The 6,667-nt window shown below is 44.4% G+C and overlaps 1 protein-coding gene across 1 annotated transcript in view; it reads left to right on the top strand.

The window, feature by feature from the left end:
* The window catches only part of LOC138958861 (uncharacterized), a 316,763-nt gene that overhangs the window by 162,442 nt on the left and 147,654 nt on the right, over positions 1-6,667 (top strand). The gene's annotated exons all lie outside the window — the stretch shown is intronic.

A 6,667-nucleotide genomic window follows, 5' to 3' on the forward strand; every position in this document is an offset into this window, starting at 1 on the left:
AGGGGGGAATCGAGACGAGGGTCGTGGTGTATGTGCGTGTGTCTGTGTGTGTGTGTGTGTGTGTGTGTGTGTGTAGAGCGATTCAGACTAAACTACTGGACCGATCTTTATGAAATTTGACATGAGAGTTCCTGGGTATGAAATCCCCGAACGTTTTTTTCATTTTTTTGATAAATGTCTTTGATGACGTCATATCCGGCTTTTCGTGAAAGTTGAGGCGGCACTGTCACGCCCTCATTTTTCAACCAAATTGGTTGAAATTTTGGTCAAGTAATCTTCGACGAAGCCCGGACTTTGGTGGCTTAAAAATTAATTAATGACTTTGGTCATTAAAAATCTGAAAATTGTAAAAAGAAATAAAAAATTTATAAAACGATCCAAATTTACGTTCATCTTATTCTCCATCATTTGCTGATTCCAAAAACATATAAATATGTTATATTTGGATTAACAACAAGCTCTGAAAATTAAATATATAAAAATTATTATCAAAATATTTTTTTTCCAAATCAATTTAAAAACACTTTCATCTTATTCCTTGTCGGTTCCTGATTCCAAAAACATATAGATATGATATGTTTGGATTAAAAACACGCTCAGAAAGTTAAAACGAAGAGAGCTACAGAAAAGCGTGCTATCCTTCTTAGCGCAACGAATACCCCGCTCTTCTGGGGGCGGGGATATAGCTCAGTTGGTAGCGCGCTGGATTTGTATTCAGTTGGCCGCTGTCAGCGCGAGTTCGATCCCAGGTTCGGCGGAAATTTATTTCAGAGTCAACTTTGTGTGCAGACTCTCTTCGGTGTCCGAACCACCCCCCGTGTATACTACATTGGGTGTGCACGTTAAAGATCCCACGATTGACAAAAGGGTCTTTCCTGGCAAAATTGCTTAGGCACAGTTAATAATTGTCTACCATACCCGTGTGACTTGGAATAAGGCCGTGAAAGGTAAATATGCGCCGACATGGCTGCAATCTACTGGCCGTATAAAATTTCATCTCACACGGCATCACTGCAGAGCGCCTAGAACTGTACCCACGGAATATGCGCGATATAAGCCTCATTGATTGATTGATTGATTGATCTTCTTGTCAATTCCACTGGCACTGCCTTTGCCACGGGCGGTGGAGTGACGATGCTACGAGTATACGGTCTTGCTGCGTTGCGTTGCGTTCAGTTTCATTCTGTAAGTTCGACAGCTACTTGACTAAATGTTGTATTTTCACCTTACGCGACTTGTTCTCTCTCTGTTGGCAGCGTGTAATGCAGCTGGTTAGAAATTAGAGTATTATTTTGTAAAGTGTGTCCCAAAAGTTTGTCACGAGCTGCTTTAGGGGCTGTTTAGGGTGTGGGTTGGTTTGATATTTCCTCCTTGCAGATCAAATCTGTATTCATTTTTGATGTTGTGTCTTATTTTGTGAAAATAAACATTCTTGTCATCCCCCTGGACCACCACTGGCAACCCCCCCCCCCCCCCCTCCTCTTCGCCTAGTCCGGCCCTGAAACTGTCCATATAAGTACAGTAACCATGAACATAGTCAACATTTTACAGAAACATACAGGAAGTGCCTCCACATTTTCAAGTAAGCAGCACTTTGCTCGGACGAAAGGTAAACAAGTCGCGTAAGGCGAAAATACAATATTTAGTCAAGTAGCTGTCGAACTCACAGAATGAAACTGAACGCAATGCCATTTTACTCGTAGCATCGTCAGGCCACCGCTCATGGCAAAGGCAGTGAAATTGACAAGAAGAGCGGGGTAGTAGTTGCGCTAAGAAGGATAGCACGCTTTTCTGTACCTCTCTTTGTTTTAACTTTCTGAGCGTGTTTTTAATCCAAACATATCATATCTATATGTTTTTGGAATCAGGAACCGACAAGGAATAAGATGAAAGTGTTTTTAAATTGATTTGGACAATTTAATTTTGATAATAATTTTTATATATTTAATTTTCAGAGCTTGTTTTTAATCCGAATATAACATATTTATATGTTTTTGGAATCAGCAAATGATGGAGAATAAGATAAACGTAAATTTGGATCGTTTTATAAATTTTTATTTTTTTGTACAATTTTCCGATTTTTAATGACCAAAGTCATTAATTAATTTTTAAGCCACCAAGCTGAAATGCAATACCGAACCCCGGGCTTCGTCGAAGATTACTTGACCAAAATTTCAACCAATTTGGTTGAAAAATGAGGGCGTGACAGTGCCGCCTCAACTTTCACGAAAAGCCGGATATGACGTCATCAAAGACATTTATCAAAAAAATGAAAAAAAACGTATGGGGATATCAATCCCAGGAACTCTCATGTAAAATTTCATAAAGATCGGTCCAGTAGTTTGGTCTGAATCGCTCTACACGCACGCACGCACGCACACACACACACACACACACACACACACACACATACACACACACATACACCACGACCCTCGTTTCGATTCCCCCTCGATGTTAAAATATTTAGTCAAAACTTGACTAAATATAAAAAGAAAGGGGGAAAGCCAGTGTCAAGACCATATCTCTGTGGTCAAGACGCACCATTCTAATTCAATTAGCTGCCACGGCCCAGTTTCGGTGGGCCACTGCAGATTGTTTAGGTATCATCTCTCCGAGTCTCTGATAAGGGCAAGTGGAGGTCTCTCCAGGAGAAAAATTCCTCCCGATGTTCGCCTTAATTTCACTGACAGAGTTGTCAGCTTGGTGGTAGCACGTCCGCCTATGGCCAAGGTGATCCGGGTTCGATTCCCGGCATGGGCGGTCTATGTTTTTGTTTTGTTTTTTGTGTGTGTTAAATTCTTGTTTACTATTGTTTATTATAAACGTTTTAATGTTTTATTTTAATCTAATAATTTTTTTATTGTGTAAAATAAATAAATAAATAAATATATATATATTTTTTTTTTAAATCCTAGTCCCCGAGTACGCTAGTACTTGGGCTCAGCATTCACCAGTTATGAAGAGGGTCGGCAGTATATTTTTCACTGTGATCCAAAAAAAGAGAAAGGCCAGTCACCACGCACATCCCAGGCTCGCAGGGAATGCCTGTAATTCACACAGAGCAATCACTTGGTCTTAAACGTGCACAAGACAAAAACTTTCATACTGGGGGAGCGAGCCAGTCTGAAGAGTACTCGGGTCCAGCGCGAGCGTTTGTTATTGGATATGAACAGTCACGTTTTGACAAGCTGACGGGGAATCGAGACGAGGACGGTGGTGGTGGTAGTGTGTGTGTGTGTGTGCAGAGCGATCAGTCACGTTTTGACTAGCTGACGGGGAATCGAGACGAGGAAGGTGGTGGTGGTAGTGTGTGTGTGTAGAGCGATCAGTCACGTTTTGACTAGCTGACGGGGAATCGAGACGAGGACGGTGGTGGTGGTAGTGTGTGTGTGTAGAGCGATCAGTCACGTTTTGACTAGCTGACTGGGGAATCGAGACGAGGAAGGTGGTGGTGGTAGTGTGTGTGTGTAGAGCGATCAGTCACGTTTTGACTAGCTGACTGGGGAATCGAGACGAGGACGGTGGTGGTGGTAGCTAGTGTGTGTGTGTGTGTAGAGCGATCAGTCACGTTTTGACTAGCTGACGGGGAATTGAGACGAGGACGGTGGTGGTGGTAGTGTGTGTGTGTGTGTAGAGCGATCAGTCACGTTTTGACTAGCTGACGGGGAATCGAGACGAGGACGGTGGTGGTGGTAGTGTGTGTGTGTGTAGAGCGATCAGTCACGTTTTGACTAGCTGACGGGGAATCGAGACGAGGACGGTGGTGGTGGTAGTGTGTGTGTGTGTGTGTGTGTGTGTGTGTGTGTGTGTGTAGAGCGATCAGTCACGTTTTGACTAGCTGACGGGGAATCGAGACGAGGACGGTGGTAGTGTGTGTGTGTGTGTAGAGCGATCAGTCACGTTTTGACTAGCTGACGGGGAATCGAGACGAGGACGGTGGTGGTGGTAGTGTGTGTGTGTGTGTGTAGAGCGATCAGTCACGTTTTGACTAGCTGACGGGGAATCAAAAACGAGGACGGTGATGGTGGTAGTGTGTGTGTGTGTGTAGAGCGATCAGTCACGTTTTGACTAGCTGACGGGGAATCGAGATGAGGAAGGTGGTGGTGGTAGTGTGTGTGTGTAGAGCGATCAGTCACGTTTTGACTAGCTGACGGGGAATCGAGACGAGGACGGTGGTGTTGGTAGTGTGTGTGTGTGTGTAGAGCGATCAGTCACGTTTTGACTAGCTGACAGGGAATCGAGACGAGGACGGTGCGTGGTGGTGGTAGTGTGTGTGTGTGTGTGTAGAGCAATCAGTCACGTTTTGACTAGCTGACGGGGAATCGAGACGAGGACGGTGGTAGTGTGTGTGTGTGTGTGTGTGTGTAGAGCGATCAGTCACGTTTTGACTAGCTGACGGGGAATCGAGACGAGGACGGTGGTGGTGGTAGTGTGTGTGTGTGTGTGTAGAGCGATCAGTCACGTTTTGACTAGCTGACGGGGAATCGAAAACGAGGACGGTGATGGTGGTAGTGTGTGTGTGTGTGTAGAGCGATCAGTCACGTTTTTACTAGCTGACGGGGAATCGAGACGAGGAAGGTGGTGGTGGTAGTGTGTGTGTGTAGAGCGATCAGTCACGTTTTGACTAGCTGACGGGGAATCGAGACGAGGACGGTGGTGGTGGTAGTGTGTGTGTGTAGAGCGATCAGTCACGTTTTGACTAGCTGACAGGGAATCGAGACGAGGACGGTACGTGGTGGTGGTAGTGTGTGTGTGTGTGTAGAGCGATCAGTCACGTTTTGACTAGCTGACGGGGAATCGAGACGAGGACGGTGGTGGTGGTAGTGTGTGTGTGTGTGTGTAGAGCGATCAGTCACGTTTTGACTAGCTGACGGGGAATCGAGACGAGGACGGTGGTGGTGGTAGTGTGTGTGTGTGTGTAGAGCGATCAGTCACGTTTTTACTAGCTGACGGGGAATCGAGACGAGGACGGTGGTGGAGGTGGTAGTGTGTGTGTGTGTGTGTGGAGCGATCAGTCACGTTTTGACTAGCTGACGGGGAATCGAGATGAGGACGGTGGTGGTGGTAGTGTGTGTGTGTGTGTGTGTGTGTGTGTAGAGCGATCAGTCACGTTTTGACTAGCTGACGGGGAATCGAGACGAGGACGGTGCTGGTGGTAGTGTGTGTGTATGTGTGGAGCGATCAGTCACGTTTTGACTAGCTAACGGGGAATCGAGACGAGGACGGTGGTGGTGGTAGTGTGTGTGTGTGTGTGTAGAGCGATCAGTCACGTTTTGACTAGCTGACGGGGAATCGAGACGAGGACGGTGGTGGTGGTAGTGTGTGTGTGTGTGTGTGTAGAGCGATCAGTCACGTTTTGACTAGCTGACGGGGAATCGAGACGAGGACGGACGGTGGTGGTGGTAGTGTGTGTGTGTGTGTGTGTGTGTAGAGCGATCAGTCACGTTTTGACTAGCTCACGGGGAATCGAGACGAGGACAGTGGTGGTGGTAGGTGTGTGTGTGTGTAGAGCGATTAAGAGAAAACTATTGGACTGATCTTCATTAAAATTTCACATGAGCTAGAGTTCCTGGGTATGATATCCCAAGACGTTTTTTCCCATTTTTTCGATAAATGTGTTTGATGACGTCATATCCGGCTTTTAGTGAAAGTTGAGGCGCCCTAATTTTTCAATTAAATTGATTGAAATTTTGATCAAGCAATCTTCGACGTGAATTCCGGACTATGGGATTGAATTTCAGCCAGAGTTTGGCACAAGAGTTTGATGAAAAAGTTACACGCTATATTGGCATAAGGGGACAGTTGTATTTTTGGTTTGAGAATTATTCAAGGGAAAGAAAACAAGCTGTTGTGGTAAAAGGTTGTAAGTCACAGTTTTTGCCGGTTTCTGCGGGTGTTCCCCAAGGGTCAGTACTAGGACCTCTCCTCTTTTTGGTTTATATAAACGACATAGTTAATAATAACAATAATAATAATAATAAAACATTCTTTTATAGCGCTGTTCACCGCCAAATGGCGCTTTACATTAGACATTAAAATTCAACATTTTACATATAAAGAGTTTCCTTGTTGGAAATAACATACAAGCATTACACCAGGCATGAAAATTCTCCGTATTTTCCGTATTTTCCGTATTTTTGAAAAAAATAAACCGTATTTTTTTTATTTTCCGTATTTTTCCTTTTTTGTTTTTTAATTTTTTTTTAATTTTTTTTTTTTTTTTTTCCTAGTCATAGTTATAGTAAAATAGTTTTGGGGCCATGTTTGAATCCAATTTTAAGCCTCAGATAGCCCCAGATTGCACCAAATTGCACCCTTGAAAAAAAAAATTCCGGGGGGGCATGCCCCCGGACCCCCCTAGAAGTCTTGGCGCTTCGCGCCTGCGAAACTTGGCGCTACGCGCCTGCGAAACTTGGAGCTCGCGCCTTCGAATTTTGTTTTCAGTATTTTTTTTTTTTTAAGTTTTCATGCCTGTTACACACACACACACAAAATTTCATAGACAACGACCACTTATAGTTATATAAGATAATCTAGAAAAATTGTTTTTAAAAAAGATGAAAATACATAAGATAAGTAATAGACACACCGGGGTCAGGCTATCTCCAATTAGGTGGCGGGGCGACCATCCCCAACCCGGCGGGTCCCCAGGCGGCGGATAGGG

Source organism: Littorina saxatilis, linkage group LG1 (assembly GCF_037325665.1).
Source record: "Littorina saxatilis isolate snail1 linkage group LG1, US_GU_Lsax_2.0, whole genome shotgun sequence".
In the NCBI taxonomy this organism is placed as follows: Eukaryota; Metazoa; Mollusca; class Gastropoda; order Littorinimorpha; family Littorinidae; genus Littorina; species Littorina saxatilis.